The 21,610-nt window shown below is 38.7% G+C and overlaps 1 protein-coding gene across 3 annotated transcripts in view; it reads right to left on the bottom strand.

Annotated features, from left to right (window-relative positions):
• Positions 1-21,610, bottom strand: part of CPQ (carboxypeptidase Q) — a 549,531-nt gene that overhangs the window by 46,394 nt on the left and 481,527 nt on the right. The gene's annotated exons all lie outside the window — the stretch shown is intronic.

Here is a 21,610-nt window from a genome sequence, read left to right as displayed (position 1 = left end):
ATACAATTTGATCAACTGTGCGTAGACATAATGCCCAAATCTATTTTAATACAAACATCTCAAGAACTCTCTCTACTCTATGAATATGCAGTTTCCACCTCTGCTTCTTCAATAGTTTCTTCAATGTGACAACCAACAAATCTTACTTTATGTTTCTAGACATATTAACAATAACTTTAAATTCAAGAATATATTTGAAAAGAAACTTAAATCAATGTTTGTCAAGTTCTCTGAAGATGAGGAATATTATACATGCCAAATATCATTAACAACAACAAAACTTTGTCTAACATTCCTTAACAATACAAGTGCAGTTGGGTATTATTCTAATTAAGTTCCTTTGCTGGCTGACTCAGTGAATGAAGGGATCTTTACTTCCCACAGTTCACATCCCACGTTTTCGCTTTCTGAAACAAATGCATACAATTTAATTTTATTACACAAATTTAACTTTTAAGTCACTTCTAACAATCAAATGGGGACCTTTTTTTTTTTTTTAAATGGTGAGTTAGGTGAAAACTTACAGAACAAATTAGATCCCTATTAGATAGTTTGTACACGAAGTGTTTCACAGCCTTGGCTTCATTCCCCACAATGTGTCAGCACTCTCCCCATTTCCACTTTGGGTTCCCTATTTCCGTTTGTCCTGATTTTTCACCCCTTCTTGCCTCCTAATCTTCGCTTTTGGGCAAATATTGCCTTTTTGATCTTGTATAATTGATTTTTCTAAGAGGCACATTCCTCTTGGTGTCACTCTTTATTTTATGGGCTTATTGTTCAGCTGGAAGGTGGTCTCCAAGAATGGCTTCAGTTCCAGGTCAGACAGGTGTCTTAGGGCCATAGTCTCAGGGGTTCCTCCTGGTTTTTAAAAAAAATTTTTTGTGAATTTGATTTTTTTTTCTACATTTTTCTCCCGATCTGTTTGGGACCTTCTGTTGTGATCTCAGTCAGAGCGGTTGGTAGTAATAGCCAGGCACCACCTAGTTCTTGTGATCTCATACTGTAGGCTTGTGGTTCGTGTGATCCATTAGTCCTTTGGAGTAATTGCTCCCTTGAGTCTTTGGCTTTTTTCACTCTTCTTTGCTCCAGACTCGAAGAGACCAACAGTTGTACTTTAGATGGCTGCTCACAAGCTTTGAAGACCCCAGACACTACTCACCAATGTAGGATGTAGAACATTGTCTTTATGAACTAAGTTGTGCCAACTGATGTAGATGTCTCCTAAGTCTGTGGTCATTTGCTTTCAAGCCTAGGAAGTCCATCCTGAGAGATGTTCGGTTATGTCTGAGAGGTTTCCCTGACTGTGCCACTTGCGTGCTTAATTTTCTATGTTAATATATGAGAAGCACCTATAGTCATGTACTCAGAAATATACATCACCAAACCTGTATCTGCCAATGAGTATGCTGCCTTACACCCTCTCACACCTCTTGGCATATCTATGTATCCATTTATAAGTTATTGTTTGTTAATACTATTGTTGCAGGATTGTCTATGTCATAGTAGTTACTGTAGTTGCCCTTTATTCCCGTGTCCCTCTCCGTGTCCTGTCCTGCTTTGGTCATATTGTACTGACTTCTTTCACATTGTGTATTGCCTTTCCCTTCCCCAATATTAACATGTCTACTATCTATTTGGTAATTTTCCTTCCCTCCTCCTTCCATCCCTGGTAACTTTCAAAGAATGTTTTTGTTTTTTCCTGGCGTAAACCTTTTGTTGTTACTTCATAATAAGGGTCCCATACAATATTTTTCCTTTTATGGTTGACTTATTTTACTTAGCATAAAGTCCTCCAAATTAATCCATGTTATATTTAGTGGATTCATCATTATTCTTTATTGTTGCATATTATTCCATTGTGTGTATGTACCACAGTTTGTTAATCCATTCATCTCCTGCTGGGCACTTAGGTTGTTTCCACCTTTTTGCTATTGTGAATAATGCTGCAATGAACATGGGTGTGCTATTCATGTCACTGCTCTTATTTCTTTAGGGTATATACCCAAGAGTGGGATTCCTGGATCATATGGTATTTCTATTTCTGGCTTTTTGAGGAGGTGCCATACCATTTCCCATAGTGGTTGTATCATTTTACATTTCCACCATCAGTGTATGATTTCCAATATCTCCACAACCTGGACAACATTTGTTATTTTTTGGTACTTTGATTAGCGCCAGTAATGTCGGGGTGAGATGGCATCTCATTGTAGTTTTGATTTGCATCTCTCTGATTGTTAATCACTGTGAGCATTTCTTCATGTTTGTTAGCAGTCTGAATGTCTTTGGTGAAGTGTCTGTTCATATCCTTTGCCCAGTTTTTAATTGGTTTGTCTTTTTTTTTTTTCCTTTGAAGTGTTCAAGTTTTCTATAAATTTGAGTTTAGGCCCTTGTTGGATAAGTTGTAGTCAAGTTTTTTTTTTTCTTCCCAATCTGTAGACTCTCTTTTTACTCTTTTGGGGAAGTCTTTTGTTGAACATAAGTGTTTAATTTTTAGGAGGCCTCATTTATCTAGTTCATCCTCTTCTGTGTGTGCATTTTTAGTTATGTTTGGTATTCTATTTATGCCATATATTAGGGCCCCTAGCATTGTTCCTATTTTTTCCTTCATAATTAGCATTGTTCCTATTTTTTTCCTTCATAATCTTTATAGATTTAGGTTTTATGTTTAGGTCTTTGATCCATTTTGAGTTAATTTTTGTGTATGGTGTGAAGTATGGGTCCTGTATCATTTTTCTACAGATAGATATCCAGTTCTGCCAGCATGATTTGTTGAGTAGACTCTTTCCCATTTGATAGAATTTGGTCCTTTACTGAAGATCAGTTGTCTATAGGTAGCTGTTTCATTTATTTCTGCTCTAATTTTTATTATTTAATTTCTTCTGGCAACTGTGGGCTTCTTTTTCTGCTCTCTTTCTAATTGTTCCAGTTGTAAGGTTAACATTTTAATTTTTACTCTTTTTTGATGTGTGCATTTATTGCTATAAATTGACCTCTGAGCACTGCTTTTGCTGAAAGGTTTTGGTATGTTGTATTTTCACTCTTGCTTGATTCTAGGAATTTTTTAATTCCATCTTTGATTTCTTCTATCAAAGTAGTTTGTAAGCAGGGTGTTATTTAATTTTCAGGTATTAGATTTTTCCCCTTGCTCTTCCTGTTATTGATTTCTACTTTTATGGTGTTGTGATCAGTGAAGATGCTTTGTATTATTTTGATGTTTTTGAATTTGTTGAGGGTTGCTTTGTGGCCTAAAATGTGGTCTATTCTGGAGAATGATCCATGAGCATTGGAAAAGAAAGTGTACTTTGCCACTGTTGAGTGAAGTGTTCTGTATATGCCTATGAGGTCTAGTTGATTGACTGTGGTATTTAAATCTTCTGTGTCTTTGTGGAGTTTCTTTCTAGTTGTTCTGTCCTTCACCAAGATTGGTGTGTTAAAGTCTCCTAGTTTTATTGTGGAAGTGTCTATTTCTCTTTTCAATGCTGTTAGGGTTTGTTTTATGTATTTTGGGGCTTCTCTATCATTGGGTGCATATATATTTATTATGGTTACACCATGTTGGTGGATTGACCCTTTAATCATTATATAATGTCCTTCCTTGTCTTTTATGGTAGGTTTTCCCTTAAAGTCTATTTTATTAGAGATTAATATTGTCACTCCTGCTGTTTTTTAGTTGTTGTTTGCTTGATATATCTTTTTCCATTCTTTAAATTTTAGTTTATTTGTATCTTTGTGTCTAAGGTGTATCTCTTGCAAACAGCATATTGATGAATCATGTTTTTTAATTCACTCTGCCACTCTCTATCTCTTTACTGGTGCACTTAGGGCATTTACATTCAGTGTGATTATTGATTGGTATGAGTTTACTGCTGTCATTTTATATCCTTTTTTTGTTGTGTTGACAGTTTGTTGTGCTTAATTTTCAGTGCTTTTTTTGTTTGTTTTTTAGCTTGTTCTTTCATTTCATTTCCTTCATTGTTGTTGGTTTTGCATGTACTGAATCTTTACAATTTTCTTCTTTTATATTTAAAATTTTATATTATATTTTGATAGTAGGTTTGTTAACTTTGTTTACCTTGAAATTTACTTTTATTTTCCTAAGCTTAAAGCAGTAATTTATTTCTTGATATCGCCTTGACTTCCTCTCCATATGGAAGTTCTAAACCTATGCCCTTTATTCCCCCTTTATGTTTTGAAGTGGTTGTCAGTTACATATTGACATCATCCCTGGTTCCCTATTTTTCATCTTTTAGCTTTATTTTATTTTTGAGAGTTTTTTTCTTTTTATGTGGGTTGATATCTGGCTGGTGTTGTCACATGTTTTAATCTCAGGTTGTTGCCTGGTGTTGTTGGTTTTCTGTCCAAAGACCTCCCTGTAACATTTCTTGTACAGCTGATCTGGTTTTTACAAATTCCTTTAATTTCTGTTTATCTGGAAATGTCCTAATTTCACCATCACATTTGAGGGACACTTTTGCTAGATATATAATTCTTGGTTGGCAGATTTTCTTCCCAGGTTTTATATATGTCACCCCATTGCCTTCTTGGCTGCATGGTATCTGCTGAGGAATCAAAGCTTAGTCTTATCAACGCCCCATTGTGGGTGATCTTTTATTTTTCCCAAACTGCTCTCAGGATTCTTTCTTTGTCATTGGTTTTGGGAAGTTTTGACTATGATATGTCTCAGTGTTTTTCTTTTGGCATCTATCCTGTATGGGTCTATTGTGCCTCTTGAATAGTTATCTTCTCATCTTTCATGATATTAGGGAAGTTTTCTGTCAGCAAATGCCCAACAGTTCTCTCTGTGCTTTTTATTGGCCCCTCCCCTTCTGGGGTTCCAATCATGTGTAAGTTATTCCTCTTGATACTATCTAACTCTTAGGCTTTCTTCATCTTTTTTCATTCTTTTTTTTATTGTTCCTCAGATTAGTGTCAAGGGATTTGTCTTGTATTCCACTGATCCTGTCTTCCATTGTGTCAATTATACTCCTATGACTTTCTATTGAGTTGGTTATTTCTGAAATTTTATTGTTAAAATTCTGGATTTCTAGTTGCTGTTTTTGTATGGTTTCCAATTGTCTATTTATTTTGTGCTTGTATTGTTTTCCTCAATTCTCCCAGTGTTTTGTTTGTGCTTTCCTTGGTTTTGTCCGTGTTTTCCATAGTTTTGTTTGTGTTTTCCTTATCTCTTTGAGGGCCCTATACATAAGTCTTTTGAATTCCTTTTCAGGAAGCTCCATTACCTTTTCTTCCTCAGGGAGGATTTCTAGTTCTTTATTTTGGTCACTTGCTGGGCTCATCTTGGCCTGTTTCTTTAGGTGGTTTGCTATTGTCTGTTGTCTCTGGGACATTAAGGGATTATTGTATTTATTTTTTGTTTTTTTTTCAATAACATTTATTTAGCTTCAAGTGAACGTTTACAAATCCAATCAGTCTGTCACATATAAGTTTACATACATCTCACTCCCTACTCCCACTTGCTCTCCCCTTCTTGAGTCAGCCCTTTCAGTCTCTCCTTTCGTGACAATTTTGCCGGCTTCCCTCTCTATCCTCCCATCCCCCCTCCAGACAAGAGTTGCCAACACAATCTCAAGTGTCCACCTGATATAATTAGCTCACTCTTCATCAGCGTCTCTCTCCCACCCACTGACCAGTCCCTTTCATTTCTGATGAGTTGTCTTCGGGGATGGTTCCTGTCCTGTGTCAACTGAAGGTCTGGGGAGCATGGCCGCCGGGATTCCTCCAGTCTCAGTCAGACCATTAAGTTTGGTCTTTTTATGAGAATTTGGGGTCTGCATCCCACTGATCTCCTGTTCCCTCAGGGGTCCTCTGCTGTGCTCCCTGTCAGGGCAGTCATCGATTGTGGCCGGGCACCAACTAGTTCTTCTGGTCTCAGGATGATGTAGGTCTCTGGTTCATGTGGCCCTTTCTGTCTCTTGGGCTCTTAGTTGTCGTGTGGCCTTGGTGTTCTTCATTTTCCTTTGCTCCAGGTGGGTTGAGACCAATTACTGCATCTTAGATGGCCGCTTGTTGGCATTTAAGACCCCAGACGCCACATTTCAAAGTGGGATGCGGAATGATTTCATAATAGAATTATTTTGCCAATTGACTTAGAAGTCCCCGCAAACCATGTTCCCCAGACCCCCGCACTTGCTCTGCTGACCTTTGAAGCATTCATTTTATCCCGGAAACTTCTTTGCTTTTGGTCCAGTCCAATTGAGCTGACCTTCCATGTATTGAGTGTTGTCTTTCCCTTCACCTAAAGCAGTTCTTATCTACTGATTAATCAGTAAAAAACCCTCTCCCACCCTCCCTCCCTCCCCCCCTCGTAACCACAAAAGTATGTGTTCTTCTCAGGTTTACTATTTCTCAAGATCTTATAATAGTGGTCTTATACAATATTTGTCCTTTTGCCTCTGACTCATTTCGCTCTGCATAATGCCTTCCAGGTTCCTCCATGTTATGAAATGTTTCAGAGATTCGTCACTGTTCTTTATCGATGCGTAGTATTCCATTGTGTGAATATACCACAATTTATTTACCCATTCATCTGCTGATGGACTCCTTGGTTGCTTCCAACTTTTTGTTATTGTAAACAGAGCTGCAATAAACATGGGTGTGCATGTATCTGTTTGTATGAAGGCTCTTGTATCTCTAGGGTATATTCCTAGGAGTGGGATTTCTGGGTTGTATGGTAGTTCTATTTCTAACTGTTTAAGATAACGCCAGATAGATTTCCAAAGTGGTTGTACCATTTGACATTCCCACCAGCAGTGTATGAGAGTTCCAATCTCTCCGCAGCCTCTCCAACATTTATTATTTTGTGTTTTTTGGATTAATGCCAGCCTTGCTGGTGTGAGATGGAATCTCATCGTAGTTTTAATTTGCATTTCTCTAATGGCTAATGATCGAGAGCATTTTCTCATGTATCTGTTGCCTGCCTGAATATCTTCTTTAGTGAAATGTGTGTTCATATCCTTTGCCCACTTCTTGATTGGGTTGTTTGTCTTTTTGTGGTTGAGTTTTGACAGAATCATGTAGATTTTAGAGATCAGGCGCTGGTCGGAGGTGTCATAGCTGAAAATTCTTTCCCAGTCTGTAGGTGGTCTTTTTACTCTTTTGGAGAAGTCTTTAGATGTGCATAGGTGTTTGATTTTTAGGAGCTCCCGGTTATCGGGTTTCTCTTCATCATTTTTGGTAATGTTTTGTATTCTGTTTATGCCTTGTATTAGGGCTCCTAGGGTTGTCCCAATTTTTTCTTCCATGCTCTTTATCGTTTTAGTCTTTATGTTTAGGTCTTTGATCCACTTGGAGTTAGTTTTTGTGCATGGTGTGAGGTATGGGTCCTGTTTCATTTTTTTGCAAATGGACATCCAGTTATGCCAGCACCATTTGTTAAAAAGGCTATCTTTTCCCCAGTTAATTGACACTGGTCCTTTGTCAAATATCAGCTGCTCATACGTGGATGGATCTATGTCTGGGTTCTCAATTCTGTTCCATTGGTCTATGTGTCTGTTGTTGTACCAATACCAGGCTGTTTTGACTACTGTGGCTGTATAATAGGTTCTGAAGTCAGGTAAGGTGAGGCCTCCCACTTTCTTCTTCTTTTTCAGTAGTGCTTTTCTTATCTGGGGCTTCTTTCCCTTCCATATGAAATTGGTGATTTGTTTCTCTATCCCCTTAAAATATGACATTGGAATTTGGATCGGAAGTGCGTTAAATGTATAGATGGCTTTTGGTAGAATAGACATTTTTACTATGTTAAGTCTTCCTATCCATGAGCAGGGCATGTTTTTCCACTTAAGTATGTCCTTTTGAATTTTTTGTAGTAGAGCTTTGTAGTTTTCTTTGTATAGGTCTTTTATTCCTAAGTATCTTATCTTCTTGGGGGCTACTGTGAATGGTATTAATTTGGTTATTTCCTCTTTGGTGTTCTTTTTGTTGATGTAGAGGAATCCAAGTGATTTTTGTATGTTTATTTTATAACCTGAGACTCTGCCAAACTCTTCTATTAGTTTCAGTAGTTTTCTGGAGGATTCCTTAGGGTTTTCTGTGTATATAATCATGTCATCTGCAAATAGTGATAACTTTACTTCTTCCTTGCCAATCCGGATACCTTTTATTTCTTTGTCTAGCCTAATTGCCCTGGCTAAGACTTCCAACACGATGTTGAATAAGAGCGGTGATAAAGGGCATCCTTGTCTGGTTCCCGTTCTCAAGGGAAATGCTTTCAGGTTCTCTCCATTTAGAGTGATATTGGCTGTTGGCTTTGCATAGATGCCCTTTATTATGTTGAGGAATTTTCCTTCAATTCCTATTTTGGTAAGAGTTTTTATCATGAATGGGTGTTGGACTTTGTCAAATGCCTTTTCTGCATCAATTGATAAGATCATGTGGTTTTTGTCTTTTGTTTTATTTATGTGATGGATTACATTAATGGTTTTTCTGATATTAAACCAGCCTTGCATACCTGGTATAAATCCCACTTGATCAGGGTGAATTATTTTTTTGATGTGTTGTTGGATTCTATTGGCTAGAATTTTGTTGAGGATTTTTGCATCAATGTTCATGAGGGATATAGGTCTATAATTTTCTTTTTTTGTAATGTCTTTACCTGGTTTTGGTATCAGGGAGATGGTGGCTTCATAGAATGAGTTGGGTAGTATTCCGTCATTTTCTATGCTTTGGAATACCTTTAGTAGTAGTGGTGTTAACTCTTCTCTGAAAGTTTGGTAGAGCTCTGCAGTGAAGCCGTCCGGGCCAGGGCTTTTTTTTGTTGGGAGTTTTTTGATTACCGTTTCAATCTCTTTTTTTGTTATGGGTCTATTTAGTTGTTCTACTTCTGAATGTGTTAGTTTAGGTAGGTAGTGTTTTTCGAGGAATTCATCCATTTCTTCTAGGTTTTCAAATTTGTTAGAGTACATTTTTTCATAATAATCTGAAATGATTCTTTTAATTTCATTCGGTTCTGTTGTGATGTGGTCCTTCTCATTTCTTATTCGGGTTATTTGTTTCCTTTCCTGTATTTCTTTAGTCAGTCTAGCCAATGGTTTATCAATTTTGTTAATTTTTTCAAAGAACCAGCTTTCGGCTTTGGTAATTCTTTCAATTGTTTTTCTGTTCTCTAATTCATTTAGTTCAGCTCTAATTTTTATTATTTGTTTTCTTCTGGTGCCTGATGGATTCTTTTGTTGCTCACTTTCTATTTGTTCAAGTTGTAGGGACAGTTCTCTGCTTTTGGCTCTTTCTTCTTTTTATATGTGTGCATTTATTGATATAAATTGGCCTCTGAGCACTGCTTTTGCTGTGTCCCAGAGGTTTTGATAGGAAGTATTTTCATTCTCGTTGCTTTCTATGAATTTCCTTATTCCCTCCTTGATGTCTTCTATAACCCAGTCTTTTTTCAGAAGGGTGTTGTTCATTTTTCAAGTATTTGATTTCTTTTCCCTAGTTTTTCTGTTATTGATCTCTAGTTTTATTGCCTTGTGGTCTGAGAAGATGCTTTGTAATATTTCGATGTTTTGGAGTCTACAAAGGTTTGTTTTATGACCTAATATGTGGTCTATTCCAGAAAATGTTCCATGTGCACTAGAAAAAAAAGTATATTTTGCAGCAGTTGGGTGGAGAGTTCTGTATAAGTCAATGAGGTCAAGTTGGTTGATTGTTGTAATTAGATCTTCCGTGTCTCTGTTGAGCTTCTTACTGGATGTCCTGTCCTTCTCCGAAAGTGGTGTGTTGAAGTCTCCTAGTATAATTGTGGAGGTATCTATCTCGCTTTTCAATTCTGTTAAAATTTGATTTATGTATCTTGCAGCCCTGTCATTGGGTGCATAAATATTTAATATGGTTATGTCTTCCTGATCAATTGTCCCTTTAATCATTATGTAGTGTCCTTCTTTATCCTTTGTGGTGGATTTAAGTCTAAAGTCTATTTTGTCAGAAATTAATATTGCTACTCCTCTTCTTTTTTGCTTATTGTTTGCTTGATATACTTTTTTCCATCCTTTGAGTTTTAGTTTGTTTGTGTCTCTAAGTCTAAGGTGTGTCTCTTGTAGGCAGCATATAGATGGATCGTGTTTCTTTATCCAGTCTGTGACTCTCTGTCTCTTTATTGGTGCATTTAGTCCATTTACATTCAGGGTAATTATAGATAAATAAGTTTTTAGTGCTGTCATCTTGATGCCTTTTTATGTGTGTTGTTGATAATTTCATTTTTCCACATACTTTTTTGTGCTGAGGCGTTTTTCTTGGTAAATTGTGAGATCCTCATTTTCATAGTGCTTGACTTTATGTTAGTTGAGTCGTTACGTTTTTCTTGGTTTTTTATCTTGAGGTATAGAGTTGTTATACCTTTTTGTGGTTACCTTATTATTTACCCCTATTTTTCTAAGTAAAAACCTACCTTGTATTGTTCTATATCGCCTTGTATCACTCTCCATATGGCAGTTCAATGCCTCCTGTATTTAGTCCCTCTTTTTGATTAGTGTGATCTTTTACCTATGGACTTCCATGATTCCCTGTTATGTGTATTTTTTTAATTAATCTTAATTTGTTTGTTTTTTGTGATTTCCCTATTTGAGTTGATATCAGGACGTTCTGTTTTGTGACCTTGTGTTGTGCTGATATCTGAGATTATTGGTTCTCTGACCAAACAATATCCTTTAGTATTTCTTGTAGCTTTGGTTTGGTTTTTGCAAATTCTCTAAACTTGTGTTTATCTGTAAATATCTTAATTTCGCCTTCATATTTCAGAGAGAGTTTTGCTGGATATATGATCCTTGGCTGGCAGTTTTTCTCCTTCAGTGTTCTGTATATGTCGTCCCATTCCCTTCTTGCCTGCATGGTTTCTGCTGAGTAGTCAGAACATATTCTTATTGATTCTCCCTTGAAGGAAACCTTTCTTTTCTCCCTGGCTGCTTTTAAAATTTTCTGTTTATCTTTGGTTTTGGTGAGTTTGATGATAATATGTCTTGGTGTTTTTCTTTTTGGATCAATCTTAAATGGGGTTCGATGAGCATCTTGGATAGATATGCTTTCGTCTTTCATGATGTCAGGGAAGTTTTGTGTCAGGAGTTCTTCAACTATTTTCTCTGTGTTTTCTGTCCCCTCTCCCTGTTCTGGGACTCCAATCACCCGCAGGTTATCCTTCTTGATAGAGTCCCACATAATTCTTAGGATTTCTTCATTTTGTTAAATTCTTTTATCTGATTTTTTTTCAGCTATGTTGGTGTTGATTCCCTGGACCTCCAGATGTCCCAGTCTGCATTCTAATTGCTCGAGTCTGCTCCTCTGACTTCCTAGTGCGTTGTCTAATTCTGTAATTTTATTGTTAATCTTTTGGATTTCTACATGTTGTCTCTCTATGGATTCTTGCAACTTATTAATTTTTCCAGTATGTTCTTGAATAATCTTTTTGAGTTCTTCAACAGTTTTATCAGTGTGTTCCTTGGCTTTTTCTGCAGTTATCCTAATTTCATTTGTGATATCATTAAGCATTCTGTAAATTAGTTTTTTATATTCTGTATCTGATAATTCCAAGATTGTATCTTCATTTGGGAAAGATTTTGATTCTTTTGTTTGGGGGGTTGGAGAAGCTGTCATGGTCTGCTTCTTTAAGTGGTTTGATATGGATTGTTGTCTCCGAGCCATCACTGGGAAACTAGTTTTTCCAGAAAATCCGCTGCGTCCAGTCCAAATCCCTGCGGGACGGTTCCCCGGCTCGGACGCTGCTCTTTCTGCTCCAAGACCAGTCACTGCCTCCCGGGGACTTCTCTTACCGGCTGCGTCCCACGCCGCCCGTGGAACTGGCTGGTCCCCCTCCCGGGGTTAGTTCAGGGGGGTGGAGCAGCTCTCTGTGCTTGTGCCGTACCTGACTGGTACGCTGGCTCCAGGCTCTGGAAACAATCGCTGCTTCCCCTTATTAGTTCGTTCTCCGTCTCTAAATCTGTGTTTGTTGTTCAGGGTTCGTAGATTGTTATGTATGTGATCGATTCACTTGTTTTTCCGTGTCTTTGTTGTAAGAGGGATCCGAGGTAGCGTCTGCCTAGTCTGCCATCTTGGCTCCGCCTCCCTGTATTTATTTTTTAATTGTATAATTATTTGCTGGAAACCCTGGTGGCGTAGTGGTTAAGTGCTACGGCTGCTAACCAAAGGGTCAGCATTTCAAATCCGCCAGGCGCTCCTTGGAGACTCTATGGGGCAGTTCTCCTCTGTCCTATAGGGTTGCTATGAGTCGCAATCAACTCAACGGCACTGAGTTTTTTGAGCTTTAATTATTTGCTGAGTCCTGTTTTTTTGCTTTGTTTTGTTTTAATGATTCCTTGCAGGTGTGACTGATGTTGTGCTCTGGTTGCTGGACCTGCCATGCTGGAGCACTCCCTACTTGTCTCTGTGCAAGCAGGGCGGTGGGTAGGTGTGGGAGCTTGGTTTCTGTTTACCGGTCTTACAGTGTGGCTGAGGGTGGGTTGGTCGGGCCTTGGACTCTGTCTGTCTTTAGTTCAGTGGCACAGGAGCAAGGTAGTGGTGGACGGTGTTGGGTGGGGTGGGAGGAAAAGGATAGGCTCATGTTGTGGTTCCTCAGTCAGGTGAGGCAGTTGGAATAGGGGACCCTCTGCTGCCTTGATCAGAGAATGGAATGAGGGGAGTGTATCCCTCTGTCTAGGATATGCATGTGCTGGAGTACATGTCCACTGCAGCCAGCAAGTGAGACTGTCACCTCTTGAGTGTGAGAAGGGAAGGCTACCTGGAGACTGGTTACTTGGAAGACTGCCTGCTGATGCTCTGCGGGTCCACCGCCTGTGCGCGCCACTCACCCCTGAGGTCAGGGGCCGCCGCTCCTGAGTATCTCTAGTTCTGGATCCTGGCTCCTTCCCTGCCTCTGCTTCTTTCCATGTGTGTCTATGGAGTTTTTCTCTCCCTTTTGGGAAGTGCCTTGTTGTTTCTTTACCTGAGATTGCTGCTGGCTTCGTCCTAAGATGGCTGTGTCGGGCTGGGACAGCTGGCTGAGCAACTCTGTTCTGTGTTACTCCTCTTTCACTGCTTTCACTCATTTTTTGCCTTCTAGTCGGTGTTCGGTTCAGTTCTTAGACCTTGTTTTTTGATATTCAGGGTTTCTGGATTATTGTTTCCTTCTGTTTCACTTGTTTTTGGGGTCTTTGGTGCAGGAGGACATTATAGAACATGTGACTAAGCTGCCATATTCGCTCTGCCTCTTACTTAGGAATCTTAAAAATAATTTTTTACCTGCCCTCTTTTGAAATTATTCAATAAGTAATCAATAGATTTTATCTTTTTTTTTTTTAAAACCTATTTCTTCCCAGGCACACATCCAGGAGCTATTCTATGAACTACTTTCCCACTCTAAGACAATCATCATAAGCAAAAGGCCACCCAGAGCATTGTTTTTATTAATAATAAAAATAATAATACCACTTTTCAAATAGCTTGTCAAGTTTTCCACCTATAATATCTTCTTGATTTTTATTTGATATATGTCCTATGGTATGATTCCCATATTACAGATGTTAAATGAGGCTAAATGAGGTTATTTAGCCAGTTAGTGAATAAATGGCAGAGCCAGGACATAAACCCAGTTGGTTTGACTAAATCCATATTACCCGCCTGGTGACTATTACACCACCATGTGAATCCTCTGACCCAAGCCCACTTCCTTACTACACCTTGATCTCTCCTTCCTCTATTGCTTTTCTTTTCTTCTTGCCTGGTGTTATGGATTAAATTGTGTCCCCCCAAATTATGTGCTGTAAATCCTAATCCCTATACTTGTAAATGTACTCCCATTTGGGAATATGGTTGTCTTTGTAATGTTAATAAGGCCATATCAGTGTAACGTGTGTTTTAGGACAATCATTTTTGAGATATAAAAGAGCAGATTAGGCACAGAAGCAAAAACAGATGGGGAACGATAGATGCTGCACCACATTGCCAAGGAACCAGAGGACAGAAGTTTAAATTAGATAAGGACCTTCTCCTACAGCTGACAGAGAAAGCCTTCTCCTAGAGCTGATGCCCTGAATTCAGATGTCTAGCCTCAAAAACTGTGAAAAAATAAATTTATGTTCATTAAAGACATCTAGTTGTGGTATCTCTATATAACAACACTAAGAAACTAAGACAACTGGTCTACCTGCCCCTCTCTTGCCCATTTTTCAAGATCTGTAATCCTTCATGGCTCAACTCAACTCCACCATCATTCATGAAATCTTCGCTATTGTTTGTTTTGTGTGTGTGTGCATGGTACAAAACATTTGCCTTTTTTTTTACGTGTACAATTCACTGACATTATGTTCACCATGTTGTACAACCATCAACACTATCCATTTCCAAAAATTTCCACTACCCTTAACATAAACTCCAAAACCAAACCCAACCCACTGCCATTGAGTTGATTACAACTCATAGTGACCCTATAGGACAGAGCAGAACTGCCCCATAGAGTTTCCAAGGAGTGCCTGCTGGATTTGAACTGCTGACCTTTTTCTTAGCAGCCATAGCTCTTAACCACTATGCCACCAGGTTTTCCAACATAAACTCAGGACACCCTAAGAAATGACTTCTTCTTTCCCCCCTCCTTCCCAAATAAACTTTGGTCTCTATACATTTGCCAAATTCCAGATATTTCATATAAGTGTGATTATTCAATATTTGTCCTTTTATAACTGAGTTATTTAACCTAGCATAACGTTTTCAAGGCTCATCCACGTAGTAGCAGGTATGAGGACTTTATTTTTCTTTATGGCTGAGAAATATTTCATTGCATGTATATATCATGTTTTGTTTATCCATTCATCTGTTGATGGATATTTAGGTTGTTTCCACTTTTTGGCTGTTGTGAATAGTGCTGCAATCAACTTTGGCATGTATTTTTTTGCATTCCTGCTTTTAATTCTTTTGGGTATATACCTAGGAATAGAATTGCTGGTTTACTATTCTGGATGAACTCCTTTAGCTCTTCCAGTTTTAATATTTGAGGATATTTTGCTCTATGCTGTTTGATTTTAATTCATTCAACCAGTAATTTTTGAAGTAACTACCACAGGCCATGTACCACTCAAGGCATTAAGGATTTGGCAGTACATATGTCTGGCTCTCATAGAAATCACACTCCAGTTGGGGCTCCTGCTTGGAATCATCACATCTAGATTTTTAAACTCCTTGAGAAGAGAAACCATGTTTGTGTTTTCCCTATTCTTATGAAAGAGTGACATAATTTCACTGTTATACAGCTTATCACTACATTAATAAAGTGGTTGTGTTAGTAGTTTAAGTATATAGCTGGCTAATGTCAGAGGACTAGACAAATAAATGTCATTGAGATAGCAGGTCAGTCAATTCTCCCATAATTTTATAATGGTAGGAAATCTACATTACTGTTGAGTAATGTATTCTAGGAATTCTTAGGAGGGCACTTGCAAAGAATTGTAAGGAGGAATTGCCTGGGGACCGGTTTCCTGTGTATGTTCCAAAATGTTAAAGATCCAAAATGTTCATTTCTCAGAGATAGGCCCAGAAAGTCCCACCACACTTGGGAACAACATTTTAAGAGGTTTTGAAGTATAGTGCTCATTAATATATTCTTCTCTTCTTTGATCTTTTCCTTGGGGACAACTAGAGCTGTTCTTACAACATTTCAGGGTGGTAAGAATTTAGCAGTAGGAGAAACCACTTGCTAAGAAAAACGTATTTTAAGAATTTCTGCTGTAACCAAAATGAACAAGGGTGGAGTTGAATCTACTAAAACAAACACCTGCCCCTCCCAAGTGTGATAGAAGTGATCAGAGAGGGAGTTTTAGGACCACTTCCAGAGAATTCTTCCTGGGAAACTTGACATCTTGAATGTTTTAAAAGCTTGGTTAAAAAAAAAAAAACTTGGTGGCTGTGTTATATTAAACAGGCCTAAGGCAGTTTTCCCCAGAAATTAATAATATGCATATATCTACAACCTCCAGTTATTATGAAGTTTAGTTTGAATTCACCCCTTGGGGAATTATAGGCTACCTAGGGCTGTTTCTGGGACTTGATTTGTATAAATACCCTTTTCCCCATGGGAAAACATGTGAAGAGGAACTTGGAGCCACTGCTGATTCTTCTAGTACCTGAGATCAGACTTCCTCCAGAGGCAAGTGGTGGTCTGTGCTGGGACCCCCAGTATAGTCAGATCCACTCAGGAACTATGAAAGGTCACCCTCTGCCAGGAAACATCAGTGAATTTGAGTCATTAAAAAAAAAAAAAATTTTTTTTTTTTTTTTCACGATACAACCACATGCTTAGGAAGAAGCAGGGGTATGGCACTGGGTTATGCTCTCTAGACTTATCTCTCAAAATGAATTCTAGGCATCTTTGAAGAAGTTCCTTGAAAAGACAGAGCATCTCCTACAGAGAGCTGCTGTCTAGAGCTGGTGTGGAGAGGAGTATGCCCTCTTTCTGAAGAACCTAGAACAGTTTGAGAGGTAGAAAGGTACTGGAAAAGCATTTTGGAGTTGATTTTTTGATATGTCTCCATAGGAGTGACTCCCATTAGACTGTGAACATCTTGAGGGAAATTGTCTGGTTTATCACTGACTCACCATACCCAGTACAGTGCTTGGCATGCAGTAGGAGCTCAACCAATAGTCCTGAACCAAACTAAATGGGAAGCAGATGCAGAAAGTCACGATCATGGAAAAAGTAGATAGTGTCAAGTTGGGAAGACTGTATTTTTTGTGTATCCCCAGATCTTTCCACCTGTCATGGATTGTATTACATCCCCCCAAAAATGTGTGTATCAACTTGGTTAATTCATGATTCCCAGTATTCTGTGGTTGTCCTCCATTTTGTGATGGTAATTTTATGTTAAAGAGGATTACGGTGGGATTATAACACCCTTACCAGGTCACATCCCTGATCCAATGTAAAGGGAATTACCCTGGGGTGTGGCCTACAGCACCTTTTATCTCTCTAGAGATAAAAGGAAAGGGAAGCTAGTAGAGAGTGGGGACTTCATACCACCAGGAGTAGAGTGAGTCCTTTGGACCAGGGGTTCCTGGACCATGGGTTCCTGGAGCTGATGCCCTGTATTTGGGCTTCTAGACTGTGAGAAAATAAATTTCTCTTTGTTAAAGCCATCCATTTGTGGTATTTCTGTTATAACAGCACTTGATAACCAAGATACCACCTTAATATTTGACAGGAGGTAGACACTTTCAAACTATTCAGGATAACTGATAGAATAAATAGAATAAAGGCTGTGATACTATTTGTTAAAATAAAAATAACCATTTTATTTTTCTCCTGGAAACACACGAAGGCTACCTTTTCTGGCTCCTTTGCACATAGATACGGCCATGTCACTTGCTTTGGCCAATGGAATTTGGGTAAAAGTCATGAGTGGTATTTCCAAGCCTTGTTCTGAAAACCTCTCTGGCAATCGTGCATTCTCTCTCTCTCTTCTTCTGCGTATCTAATCAACCAGATGCACAGTTTCCAGTGGAGACTTCAAGGCTCTGAGGCCTTAGAGCACAGCAAGGCCAGTAGATGGAAGGTGTCTGGCTACCTGAATAACTTGTGGGGCACAGCCATCCCTCACACACTCTTCCCACACACCAGTTCCCAATTGACTGTGACATGAACAAAAAATAAATGTTTGTTTTGTTAAACCATTGACATAGGGTTGCTGTCACTGCTTGCATTATTTACTCTGACCAATACAGATACCACTGAATTCTGTGGTAGTTATAGGAGTCTTGATCTCTCTGATTTCTGACAGAGAGGAGGACTGGAAAATGAAGGTTAACGATCACATACATATTTGCATATATGTACACTAAATCACAAATGGAATTTATTAATATGTTCCATAATCAAAATAGCAAGTCAGGCATTTCAGAATGATTCTTTGTGCACTGATAAAGTATCAGAAGAGAGTCAAAGGTTGACAAATTTATCATGTAGCCATGTCAGAGTTGTCCATTACCAAGTTCAGGTTGCCTATGACCATTAGCTATTTTTCCTGAGAAAAACTTAGCATCTATAAAATAGTTCTCTGACTTTACTAAAAAAAAATAGAATGGACCTATTTAGTAAAAGTATTCATAGTCTCCTGAGCAGTCGACAGAGTAGGGTCCAAGTTCCCTAGGCCGCTTTCTGGGTAGAAGCAGTACAACTCTATAGTTTGGGAAAAGGGCACTGATAACCTTTTCAAGACAGGAATTATACTCAAAACTGAGACCTCTGGTTGCTCAATCCTCTGCTGGTATGTTAATGTACCATCAAAAAGCCCCAGCTCATTGCCCAGGGAAGCGGGTATGGGTAGAATGCCCCAGCTAATGTGGAAATGGACTGAGTTCTCAGAGGGAAAGATATATTAGTTTAAAGTTTCCTGGGCCTCACTTCCTTGATTCCATAGATGCCTACAGCACCAACCAACAGATTCTCATTCAAGAATCAATAGACTACACTCCTTTATTATTCTGCTTGTAGGGAGAAAGATTTTTCCAAGACGTCTTGATTCTACTACTTTGCCATAAAGCGGGTGATAAGAGGTGGTTGTTCTGTTCCCTAGAACTACCCTTCTAATCCCGTCAACTCTTCATTTCTCTGCTATCTCCACCTATTAGGACTTAACTTCTCAGGCACCTATCAGATGTCATTGCATCTAAAAAGACTTTCCTGACTTCCTCAACTAGGTATGAACTTTCTTTTCAATTTTCACACTTGTAAGTTTTAGCATTTATAATATTTTGTCTAGTTATTTAGGTATGTTCATATCTTATTTCCCTTTCTAGATAGTAAATTTGAGGGAAAAGTTATACTTTATTAAAGATCTAACTCAATCCAACACAAATAGATTAAAAAAAAAAAAAAACCTATTGCCGTTCAGTAGATTCCGACTCGTAGGGACCTTATACAAATAGACGCATATTAAATATTTTGGATTGATTTTCCAGGCTCTCTCTTGTAGAGAAAAGGATGGAATAAGGTTAGTATCAGGACATAGACCATATTTTCCTTATTCTTTTCTTTAAGAGCTTGGTCTCTGGAGTCCTTACTACTCCATGTGTTCAAATCCTCGTTCTGCTAAGACAGGGGCTCCCAGGCTGCATAAAATTCCACTGCCTCCAGCAGCTTGCTTGCCGTGCCTCATAGCTTTGCATTAACATCCTGGTTCCCTTGCTTGACATGTCCCGTACCTTTACATTAATATCCTGATTCCCCTTTCCTTTACTGCTGCCCAGAACTAGAGGAAATCGACAGAAACCAGTTTAGGCTACATGTTGGCATTCTGGATAACCATTCAGCTCATTAAGTACCTCATACATAGTAACTTCCCCACCTCTGCGTGGAGTTTAACCACCATTTTCATGTGATGCATGAAGTTATATGTAAACCCCACTGCGCCCACATAGTATGATTAGGAATGTTGCTGATATGACTTGTATGAACTTCCTGCTTGTAAACCCCATGAAAGTAACCTTCCCTCTCACCTTTGCTGAACAGTCTTGGCAACAGCAGCCCTGACTGTTGCTTTCCTTGCTCAATGAAATAAAAATGCCTTTCTGATCTCCCACCTGTCATTTATTGGCTGAGGCAAGTCGCACTGAGCAAAACCAGAATTTCCACCTGGCAACGCTGCCACTAAATAGCTGTGTGACTTGGGCAAGGTAGTTACCTCTCTTAGCTTTAGTTCTCTATTCCATTAAATGATACTAAAAATAATATTACACATATGAAGGATTTAGAAAGTGCCCAGCACATAATGGAAGCTCAATAAATGTAGTTATCATCAATTCAGGGAACAGGAATGAATGAGAGGAGAAAAAGCTTGGCTATGAAGAAAAGAGAGAGCTGAGAGGTCATGGAGTCAAGTGAAGGTATTTATATATTTTGGAATGAAAAAGACTTGAGACTATTTTATATTCTGAAGGGAAAGCTTTAATGAAGAGAACTCAAGATATAGGATAAAAATGATTGCTGGCATGAGGTGCTTGAGAAGTAGGAGGGTATAGGACCTGGAGCACAGCCCTGGATAAGAAGAGGGACACATGTCTTACTGTATCCAAAATACAGAGTGGAAATGGATGGAGAATGGATGCCCTTTGCTGAGCAATGGAGGAAAAAGCAGGTGGGAGAATGAGGTCAGTGGTGACAGTTTGGGAGAGGAGCTGACTGAGGACACACAGCAGGATTAGGAGGGCTCATTGACAGCCCAGCTAAGGTTGGGGGTCATGAATCTGCCATGGCACCAAGCTAGTGTTTATGTGACTTTCTCAAGTAACCCTTGGCTGTTGAGTATAAACAAGGGCAGAGAAGGCAGATGAATGAATTGATCCAAAGTGTCCAGACATCTGGGGAAAAACGCATGCTCATGAACTGTTTAGCGATTTACTCAGCTTGAAATTTCATTATGAGACTGAACAATTTGCAAACCTGCAAATCATCTGAGATGTTCCCAAAGCTGTGTTGAATACTAATTCATCTAGATAGACAGTGTAACCTGCAAGAGAATTGGAGCCTTTAAACTCAATTCTCTCTTGACACTTGAGAAATGAATGGAGAATTATGCGTCCAATTCTTAATCCTTGGAGAGCTGAGCACAAAAGTGTCTTACAAGAGTTCTTAGAGAAGAGTTTTATTCTCCTCAGAATGCTCCTTCTGAGGAAAAGAGGGGAAAAAGGAGCAAGGAGGCTTTCATGTACCCCAACGTGAGAAAGAGATTGTCACCAAGGGCACTCCATACCTTGGTTTGTGAAGCCGCAGACCTTATGGGACTCACACAATAAATACTAATTATTATAAATAAATATTATAATATAAATAAATATTAATTCAGTACATTTATGATACCAGAAAGCAGACTATCATATCTCCACTCTGATCACAATAGTACCAGGGATTCTGGATACTGGTTATGATAAAACTTTAGATTTAAAGTAGAATGTAAAGAAAAAATTGCAGGCAAATGGCTTCCCTTAAAGATTCCATTCTGATTGGTGGTTTAACCTCTCACAGGCCCACTCCTTACAAAGAACAGAGAAAGGAAGAGCAGCCACTGTGTTCACTGACCACAGCAGCAAGCATCAGATGTGCATTCAGTCTCCCCAGACAGCACCCATGTGGCACAGCTGGGTTCCTCCCCATACCTTTCTACTGCATCCCTCTCAACTGGGTAGCTCTGCAGAAGTACTCGTTGGAAAAAGAATGACTCTCCCACTCCAGAACCTGATTCTATTCCATGTTTCTATGAAAATCAATGTTTCGTAAGTGCTAAACCTTATAATTCTGAGGATAACTAAAGCGGACAACCAATTTCTGACAGATTTCAAAGGCAGTGGGTGTTAAAACTAAATGTTGCACATAGTTTTCTACTAGAGTTTTCATTCCCCATATTTTCCCTCTAGTTATGAAGCAAGAAAGTCTCTTGGAACATTAACTGCTCTTTTGCATAATTTTAGCATTGTGTGTCAATACCAGGCGCAATACATATATACACATGTACATAATAAAATGGTAGGAATCATGTGTTTTGTTGGTTATTGGCTCTAGACGTAGTCAAGTTAATTGTAGCTTTCTGGGGTAGTGAGTTCAGTTGGGCTTAATGTCTGTCTGTCTGTCTCT

This window comes from Loxodonta africana, chromosome 14 (genome assembly GCF_030014295.1).
Source record: "Loxodonta africana isolate mLoxAfr1 chromosome 14, mLoxAfr1.hap2, whole genome shotgun sequence".
Taxonomy (NCBI): domain Eukaryota; kingdom Metazoa; phylum Chordata; class Mammalia; order Proboscidea; family Elephantidae; genus Loxodonta; species Loxodonta africana.
The sequence above is the reverse complement of the archived record's forward strand: the minus strand, read 5'-3'. Positions and strand labels throughout refer to the sequence as shown.